General features: G+C 42.8%; 1 pseudogene; it reads left to right on the plus strand.

Annotated features, from left to right (window-relative positions):
- Window positions 1-1,016: 1,016 nt before the first annotated feature.
- Window positions 1,017-1,630, plus strand: LOC119523026 (annotated as a pseudogene).
- The last annotated feature ends 8,731 nt before the right edge of the window (window positions 1,631-10,361 follow it).

Below are 10,361 nucleotides of genomic sequence, written 5' to 3' on the forward strand. Positions count from 1 at the left end.
ACTCTTGCTTATATTGGGCAGAAAACCCCAGTGACATTTGAGTCCCTTTAAACCACTAAAACTTACACTCCAAAGACAGGGAATTACCTCACCAGGAAGGGATCCAAAATTAAAGCAGGGTTTGAGACAACTGCAGACCTGAACAGCAGACTCGAGAGGGAATACAAACAGAAGCACACAACTGCCTAGAAGGGAAATCACTAAAATCTTCCAAGCCAGAGAAATGTCACGCTTATTTTAGCGGTAAGGATGAGTCCCTTGTCCTACACACAAGCTCCCTGCCATGTATCCGAAAGGGAGAAGACCACTGCCTAACTGACAAAGGCTGCCTCTCATTCAGAGAAGCCATACCAGCTACCAAACGAGTCTTCTATCCCCAAATATGAACGGAAAATAGTTTGCCAGATATTGGAGGAAAATGAAAGAGATCATGATGAACAAACAGCACTAACTACGGGGGGGACCCCAACACAGATATAATGCAGGAAACAAGAGAACTTCACAACAAATTCAAATTCATATTCTCAGATATTAAAGAAGATAATGGGCTTTAAAAATTAGTGCAGGCTGCTATAAAAAGAAGTAGTTAGAGGACAGGAGTAAATTCTTGGAAATTAGACACGTTTGTATCCAAATTTAAGCCCCAATAAAGGCTAAAGACCCTCAGCTCAGTGTCTTTGGGTCTACAGTTTACACAGGCTCAGAGGGAGCGCGCTGTTCACAACGTTGGTACCCTCGGCACCCCTTCTGAGCCCACTCTTCGGGTAACCATTCAAGCTCTCCGGGCGGAAGCCCCCTCCGCCCCCACCATCCGCGCCCGGAAACCCCTCCTCCATCTCCGCCATCCGGGTCCAGAACCCCCCCTTCCTCTTCCGCCATCCAGGACCGCAAGCTCCTTCTCTACTTCCACCAGTAAGGCCCAAAGCCCCATCCAACAACCGCCCTCCGAATTTGCCGCCGCTGTCATTGCCCGCTCCGCCAGAGACCCAGCGCCACCAGCCCCACTGCCACAAACCATGACAACCGTCCCGTCGCAGGTGTGCCAGAACTACCACCCCGACTGCGAGGCCGCCATCAGCCGCCAGGTCAACATGGAGCTCCACGCCTCCTACGTCTACCTCTCCATGGCCCACTACTTCGACCGCGGTGACGTGGCCCTGCACCACCTTGCCCAGTACTTCCTGCGCCAGTCCCACGAGGAGAGAGTGCACGCCGAGAAGCTGCTGCAGCTGCAGAACCAGCGCGGGGGCCGCATCCTGCTCCGCGACATCAGCAAGCCCGAGCACAACGACTAGGAGAGCGGCCTGAAGGCCATGGAGTGCGCCTTCCACCCGGAGAAGAGCGTGAACCAGGCCCTCCTGGAGCTGCACCAGCTGGCCACCGAGAAGAACGACGCCCACCTGTGCGACTTCCTGGAGACTCACTACCTGCATGAGCAGGTCAGGTCCATGAAAGAGCTGGGCGACTATGTGACCAACTTGAGCAGGCTGGGGGCCCCGGAAGACGACATGGCGGAGTACCTTTTCAACAAGCTCACCCTGGGCGACAGTGACAAGGAGAACTGAGCCTTAGGCCGGCTTCCCACAGCCAGGGGCGATTCCCGGTGGTCACCAGGGCCCCACATGCAGAGTTCTTTGAAAGAGCCTTCTCTTAAGTTTTTTTTCTTTCCATTGTACCATTTATTGCAATAAAGTGATTTGGTACCAAAATAAATAAAGGTCTCCAGGTGATTTGTGTGTGCAAAACGCTCAACTTTTAAGAACCAGGCAAATCCCCATGCAGATTTAAAACTGGTATCTGCAGGTTTACAACTGGAGTCTCTACACCCATCCATACCCCAACTTTATGCAGCTAAGATTCTCCAAGGATGGAGGGAATAGGTATCCCATGGTCCCTGAACACACAATTAACCTTTCCCTTATAAATCATGTGGGTATGTGGGGTGGAGTGGGGTGGATGCACTGGGGCCTGGGTGTCCGTGTATGCACATAGGTGATGAAAGGATAAAAATGTGGCCTGGATTTAGTGGTAGTGGTTGCCTCTGGGAAGAAGTGAAAGGAATGGGATTGGGTAGTGTGCCGGTTTGAATGTATTGTGTCCCCCAAACACCATTATCTTTGATGTAATCTTGTATGGGCAGACATTATCAGGGTTGATCAGATTGTAATTCTTTGAGTGCTTCTATGGAATGCGCCCCACCCAGCTGTGGGTGATGACTCTGATTGGATAATTTCCATGGAGGTGTTGCTCCACCCATCCAGGGTGGGTTTAAGTTGATCAGTGGAGCCATATAAATGAGCTGACATAACAGAAGGAACTCAGTACAGCTGTGAGTGACTTTTGAAGAGGAGCAAGCTTGCTAGAGAGGAATGGCCTGGGAGAAAGCCATTTTGAAAGCAGAACTTTGGAGTAGACGCCAGCCATGTGCCTTCCCAGCTAACAGAGGTTTTCCGGACACCACTGGCCATCCTCCAGTGAAGGTACCCGATTATTGATGTGTTACCTTGGACACTTTATGGCCTTAAGACTGTTAACTGTGTAGCCAAATAACCCCCCCCCCTTTTATAAAAGCCAATCCATCTCTGGTGTTTTGCATTCTGGCAGCATTAGCAAACTAGAACAGGTAGTGATTAAAATAAAGAGGGTCTGAATTTTATCTGAAAACTTTTGGTTTATTTACATATGCAAATGTTAACACTTGTTGATTCTGGATAGGAAGATGAAGACCCAAAAAACTGCCCTGTGTATCTCTGACAGGCTCAGCCTGGGGGACAGTGACAAGGAGAGGTGAGCCCTAGGCGGGCTTCCCCACAGCCATGGGGTGACTTCCAATGGTCAGCAGAGCCAGGTGTGCATGTTGTCATCACAAAACTTCCACTTATGTTTTCTTTCAATTTTACCATTTCTGCCAGTAAAATAATTTGAATCCAGAAAAAGAAAAACAGCCTCAGTAGAAGGGGTGAGAAATATAAGATAATGGCTGAAAGTCAAATTACTGATTTTGAATATAAAGTAGAATAAATCTCCCTGAATATAAAGCCATTGACCCTGGCTTCTCTGAAGAACGTACAGTGGGGGATGAGTGGAAGCAGGGAGGTCAGGGGGCATTGCAGGGGTCCAGGGGAGAGTTGAGGTGGCTCTTAACTATGGTGACGGCTGAGGAAATGAAGAGATGTAGACAAATTTCAGATGAATTTTGGACAAGTTGACAGAATTTTCTCATGGACCAGAGGTGAAAAAAATTTAGGTTCTGGGGCTCGGACTTGAGCCCCTGGGTTAATGGTGGTGGTCGTTATTAGTCTGGGGAAGTGTGCATAGGATATACCTGTGGTGGAGGGGTGGGGAAAGCATGTCGTGTAAAATCTGAGATGCCTATTACATGTCCCAGTGGAAATATCATGCAGCTAGCTGGGAAAATGATCTTGGAACTGGGGAGGGGGGTGTGGGTTGGAAATACACATAGGGGAAACATCAGCATATAGATGGTATTAAAGTCATGTGACTGGATAAATTCACCCAGAAAGAGGGTGTAGGGAGAGAATATGGCACACTCAAACCCAAGCCCAGGGCAGCTAACATTTGGAAGTTAGGTTGAAGGGTTTGACTACCCAGAGAGCTGCTGGCTTCCCACTAACCATCACCTCATTGTAGAGTGAATGGCCCGTAGTGTCTGCTCCAAGTCTATCCCCAATCAGCCTGTTCCTGGCCTCAGTGGGGTCTCTGGTTTCTCCTTTTAGCATGTGAGAAGAGTTATTTATCTTGTCTTTGTATATATGGGTGGAAAGCAATTATTTCCCTGTAAACAATTTTCCTAAGGAAATAATAGGCCTGCTTTTCTGTGACTTTCTCTTTTTTTCTGAGCCCTTTTGACACTCTGCCTTCTCCCACAGTCTACTCTCTATTTGACCATATGAATTCTGCTCCTAGGTGTACCCTAAAGTTGCCCATGTTTGGGAAAAAATACTCAAAACATTTTGTTTCTTCTCTCCCTTATGTGGTTTACAAAGTTAAAAGCATTTAACTTTTACATGATATTTTTACATTTTTACATTTAATATATTTTACATTGTATTTTTACATATAACTTTTACATTACATTTATACATTTCCACACTTTGTATATTGCAGTCAAAGATATATGAGTAATTTGAATCTAAAATCTATTAGCTTGAACTGTTTATTAAAATATGAAAATGTTTAGCTAAGAATTAATTATCTTCCACATTTCTCCATCACTGTACTTTAACACTTTCTCAATTAGGATTATGGCCCTTTGTGTTCCATTTTCTAGAAAATACTTTTGTCTTTTTACTTTGCTTACTCAAATTTGGTTTCCTAAATATTTTTCTTTCTCTGTTTTTGAGGACCTCTCCCCTCTATGACTATTTCTCAGATCTTACCTATTTATTTTTTTTTATAAGTTTGTTAAGTCACTGTTCTCTAGATATGAGAAAGCACAGGGAAAGCATTTGTTTGTGAGTGCTTAAAACTGTAAATTTACTGAGGATTCTTCTTACTTTCCTGTTTAGGAAAGGTTATTTGTTGTAGTGGTTAAGAGCACGGAATGCCTTAGTTCAAATCCCAACTTAGCCACTTACTGTCTTCTGTAAGTTTATAACTTCTCGGTGACTTCAGTTTTCTCAGATGTAAAATAGGGATAATAACAGCATCAATATCATTGGGTTGCTGAGAAAATTAAATTAGTTAATATATGCAAATCACTTAGAACAGTGTGTGGCACATAGTAAATAATTTATTCATAAGCCATCATTTATAATCACCATCATCATCATCATCATCCTTGATTAATTTCTAAATCTTTGTGTTTACTCTTTGGGGAAAAGATTGCACTTCTCTATGTTGCCATTGAGGGTCTCTCTTGCATTTCGGCCAACCTTGTCATCCTCCATATTTAGAAGGCAATATCTTTTTGTAGTGGCTTTGGTTTTCAGGTGCTGCCTGGACTCAGAAGGGAGATTGTTTTGGCTGCCCCAAACTCAGACCCAAGATTGGAGGCGAGATTTACTGTGACAAATTTCCATAAAAATCCCTTGCATTCTTTCTTAACCAGCTTTCCTTTGAAATCGCCCCCTAGAACACTTTTTGCTTATTCTTTGTATGCCCAGGTTGCCTGAGTCTCCTCTTTCCATCTTGAATTACCTATTGATAATATAAAAATTAAAATTGATAGAACAACACATATTTTAGCACAGAGGTTCCCAAGCTTTGCTGCACAGTAGAATCACCTGCAGAGCTTTTAAAACTCCGGTGCCCAGGCTACATCCCAGACCAATTACATCTCTGGGGTATTACATAGGCAACCCAGTATTAAACACCAGTGCTGGCACCTTGCTACTCAAAGTGTGGGCTGTGGACCAGCAGCATCAGCTTCACCTGAGAGCTTGTTAGAACGGCAACATCTCAAGCTCCATCCAAGACCCACTGAATCAAAATCTACATTTTATGAAGACACTAGGTGATCAATATGCACACACAAGTGTGAAAAGCAGTGATTCACCTCCGTGGTTTTCAAGCACATCTGCACCTTGGGATCACCTAGGAAGCTGTAAAATTTTATGGATGCCTGGATTTAACCAACTAGCTCAATCATACCTTTATGCAAGTACTAGAGCAAACACATTAAACCTTACTATAAATGCAGCAAATATTGCCTTATTGAACAGAAAAATATCCAAATGAAATTGGAAACCTTCTCTCATTTCCATTGATGCACACGCACACACAAACATGATTTTACCCATCTATTTTATCACAAATTGGTTTGTTTTATTCCATGAGTTGGCAAAATATGTTCTGCAAGCCAAAGACAGACCTCTGTTTTTTTTTATTGAGATAAAGTTCACATAACATAAAATTTGCCATTTTTACCATTTTAAAGTGGATTTTAGTTATTCACAATGCTGTGCAATAATCACCACTATTCAATGCCAGAACATAGTCATCATGTCAAAAAGAAATCCCACATCCATTTAAGGTCATTTTCCACTACTTCCTCTCCCCATCTGTGGCAACTACTAATCTGCTTTCTGTCTATATGGATTTGCCTGTTGTGGATATTTCATATAAATGGAATCATATAACATATGGCCTTTTGTGTCTGGCTTCTATCACTTAGCATAATGCTTCCAAGATTCATCAATGTTATAACAAGTATCAGTACTTAATTAACTTTCTTGTCAAATAATATTGCATTGTATGGATATACCACATTTTGTATATCCATTTTTAAGTTGATGGATGTTTGGGATATTTCCACTTTTTGGCTGTTATGAAAATGCTGCTTTGAACATTTGTGTACCGTATTGGTTTGAACACCTGTTTTCAATTTTCTTATCTGTATCCCTAGGAGTTGAATTGTTAGGTCATATGGTAATTTGTTTTCCAGAGCAGCTGCACCACTTTATATTCCTACTAGCAGTGTAGGAGGATTGTGATTTCTCTACATCCTTGCCAACACTTGTTAGTTGAATTTTTGATTGTGGAGGATGTGAAGTGGTATCTCATTGTGGTTTTGGTTTGCATTCCCCTAATGACTAATAATATTGAACATCTTTTCATGTGCTTGTTGGCCATTTGTATATTTTCTATGGAGAGATATCTATTGAAATCCTTTGTCCATTTTTAAATTGGGTTGTTTGTCTTTTTTATTGCTGAGTTGCATTTTTATATTCTATATTCTAGATCTTTATAAGATATATGATTTATAAATATTTTCTCCCATTCTATGGGTTGTCTTTTCACTTTCTTAATACAATGTCCTTAGATGGATATTTATAATTTTGGTGGAGTCCAATTTATCAGTTTTTGTTTTTGTTGCTTGTGCTTTTAGGTCACATCTAAGAAACCACTGCCAAATCTAAGGTCATGACGACATATTGTTGAGCAAAGGTTCATCAGGGGAGAAAGCCTACTGCATGGAGAATGGCAAAGATTAGGAATCCAAACACTTCTGCCTACTTCATGGTATTGTGGTATTGCAGTTGTCAAGGAACACACAACACACACCACTGGTTGGAGCAATGCTTTTACTCATATAGAGAAGAGGCAGAATTGAGTTGGCATCAGTAGTGGATGCCAGTTCCCCATGGCCAGGGTGTCTCTCCTGGCAGCTAACACAGGGCAATGGACTGGACACATCCATAATATGCTGCAGTAGTGTTACCGGACAAAGGCAGTGGATTCTCTGCCTGATGTGCTCAAATGACCAATTCCTGAGACACTGGGGTTTCAAAGAGAGAAAGAGTTTATACTAGGCATGAAGCAGGAGATCAGACGGCCTATCAGCCCAAAAATCTGTCTCCCTGAACCGCAGTAATTTTGATAGTTTTATACTATCAAAATGGGCAGGTTTTAGGATAATGAGCACAAGATGATGTAATTAGAGGTGATCTAATTATAGAGCATGTGCAGATTGATTACATGCTTAGTCACAAAGCATATGTAAGAAAATGGAGGTCTTAATATGATGATGGGCGTGATTTTTAGTATTATAATGAGGTATAGGTGATTTATAGGTTAAAGTCTAAGCTACTGCACATGTCAGGTGGGCCCATTTTGGTTAGATCTAGCTTCCTTTATCGAGATAACTTTGGACTTGGGGTGGGTTAGTTCTGGACTGACCCAAGGCCCTTCATTAATAAACATTAGGGGTAGTCTTTAGTGATCATAAGACTCTAAAGTCAAAAAACTGGATAAAATGGATACAAGTGAGGGTCAGTCACAAGGTTTTTTACAATCTCAAGGACACAAGATAAAGGCTATACAATCATTATCAGAGATCAAGGCAGCTGGATTACAGTTCAGAGATTTCAGGTATTTTCCTCTGTCTGCTCTAATATACCAGAAAATAAAAAGGAATACCCATATAATTATTGAGTAAACATAATCATCCCTTAAATCCTAACTTCTTGGTTACAGTAGGAAGAGACCATTCCCTCCCCAATGGGAACAGATATACTAGTGGGTTTGCCAGGTGCAAAGAGGATTCATTGTGTACCCAGAACAGGCGAAGATCACCTTAATGGAAGAAAAATATTGGCTGAGCATGGGCTCACTGCCTAGCTTCCAGAAAGGGAATATTCCTGGCCAAGGGCTCTGATAGGGCAAGCCTGGGAAAGGGCAGCAGGTCACACGATGACTGCTTCCCCAACACGTACCCTATATTTTCTCCTAAGACTTTTATAGTTTTGGCTCTTTTATTTAGCTGTTTGGTCTATTTTGCTTTTATTTTTGTATATCGTATGAGATAAGGGTCCATATTCATTATTTTTGCCTGTGGATATCCAGTTGTCTCAGCATCACTTGTTGAAAAGACTATTCTTTACCCACTAAATGATCTTGGTATCCTTGTTGTATTGTTTTATTGCTGAAATCTCAATTCTATTGCATCAGTCTACCTTATGCCAGTACCACAGTGTTTTTTTTCCTGTTTTGTTTGTTTTCTACCTTATTGAAGTTTACTCCTATAATTAAGTCTTCATTTGTGAAACCTTGTGAAATGCCTTAAATATTACTGGTCTAAGTTATCTGTAAAGTACAGACATGATTATTTTATGCTTCCTTAATTCAGGAGGATGTCATAAGAACCAACAAAATGTTTGTATTATCATTTGACTTACTTAAGGAAAAGGCACCACATTAATACAAATGACAATGCAAAGGCAAAGAAAAATTCCCAGGTCTAGTTACTTCCTATACTCTTTTAATCAATTACTCACTTTGTGATTAAACTTGCTAGGAATGATGGTCCTTACTACCTATATTTCTAAAAGAAAAAGGCTAGGCACACTCACAAATTGTAAACAAGGTTGCTATATTTTCTTGTTTGAGTTGGAGTCTCACATTTGCAGTAAAGGTGATACAAAAGAAAGGATGTCTGAAGAGCTACAGCTACATGCATCTTCAAGGAGGGAAAGAGATTTTAGGGAGGCAAGGCTGTGGGTAGTAGAATCTGCTGCAAGGTTGTTCAAAGAATTCACAGACAAAATTTCATGACTTCTGGAGCAGTTTGAGATTTGGGAATGTTCACCAACAAAACCATCCATTGAGGTTCTGGTTGGTCAAGATGGTGGCTTAAGACACTCCAGGGTACCATTCCCCCACAGAATCATTGAACAGCTACCAAAACCTTGTAGAGCCATCTTCCTCATAAATCCAGAAAACAGTTAAAGGGTTTCAATAACCGGGTGAGGGCTGAATCAAGAGAATGAAACTTCAAAAATGATAGGAGGATAGATGAGGAGAGACAGAGGAAAATTCTTCTCTGTGAAAAACACTAGATAAAAGACAGGCAGTGCTCCAGAATACCAGTTCCAGGATCCCACCAGCTGGGCAACGACTTATACTTCTGTAGTGACTGAGCAATTGGAGAAGCAAACAGCCTGCGTTTGGAATAGTGTAAGTCTTTGATCTGGAGAGATGCCGGGAAAGGCAGACGGACTCGGTGGTTGGAACACGGGAGCGGCCAGGCAGACAGTAGCGGAAGCTGCGGTCCAGTGCAGTGGGGGTGCCTTCCACGCCCTGGGCACAAGCCTCGGTGACTAGCATAGGTGATACCCCTTTACACACCCACAGCTGAAGACCCCCAAGTTAGGGACAAGCCACTGCAGCAAGCGGACGACTGCGGAAGTGGGTATTTTCCACGCCCCACACAACCACCTTTTAAGCAGGCTGGAAGCCACCCCTTCACAGTGCTGCGGCTGAGAGCCTCCTCAAGGGAACTCAGGAACGAGTGGCTTGTGACAGCGCAACTCCTTCCCCACAGAAGACGGTACACAGCCTGGAGGCAGGGAAGCCACACCGGAAGTGACAAGGGCCCTACATCAAGCCCAGGGACTTGAGGGTCCATAGCAGGGAGGGACTGAAGAAGTCTGAGCTGAAGGGGAGGATGCCTGCCGCAGCCCCAGGGTATCAGAGCCGCAACCCCGGGAACGGCCGGGAGTTCTGGGTCTTAAAGCCCTCTTCGCTGTCAAACTGCACAGGGCACAACCCCCAACCACAGGGCTGGCGGTCCCCATTGCACATGGAAAATTGGTGCACTGATTGGACCACATGGCTTGGACCACCACTTACTGTATAAACCAAGTTGGAGAGATCTGGATTGAGGATAAGGGGTGGCTCAAGAGTGCCATCTCATGGTAGGTCAGGGAAAGTACACTGCATCAAGCCGTAGCTCTGTCAAATTACAGATAATTGTTTATATAAGCCTGCATATCCTAAAAGAACCCTGGCAAGATAAACAAATGCCAAGAGGCCAAAAACAACAAAATTATAAAGCATATGAAGAAACCAGAAGATATGGAAAAACCAAACACCCAAATTAAAAAATTAGAGGAGATACA

This window comes from Choloepus didactylus, chromosome X (genome assembly GCF_015220235.1).
Source record: "Choloepus didactylus isolate mChoDid1 chromosome X, mChoDid1.pri, whole genome shotgun sequence".
Taxonomy (NCBI): Eukaryota; Metazoa; Chordata; class Mammalia; order Pilosa; family Megalonychidae; genus Choloepus; species Choloepus didactylus.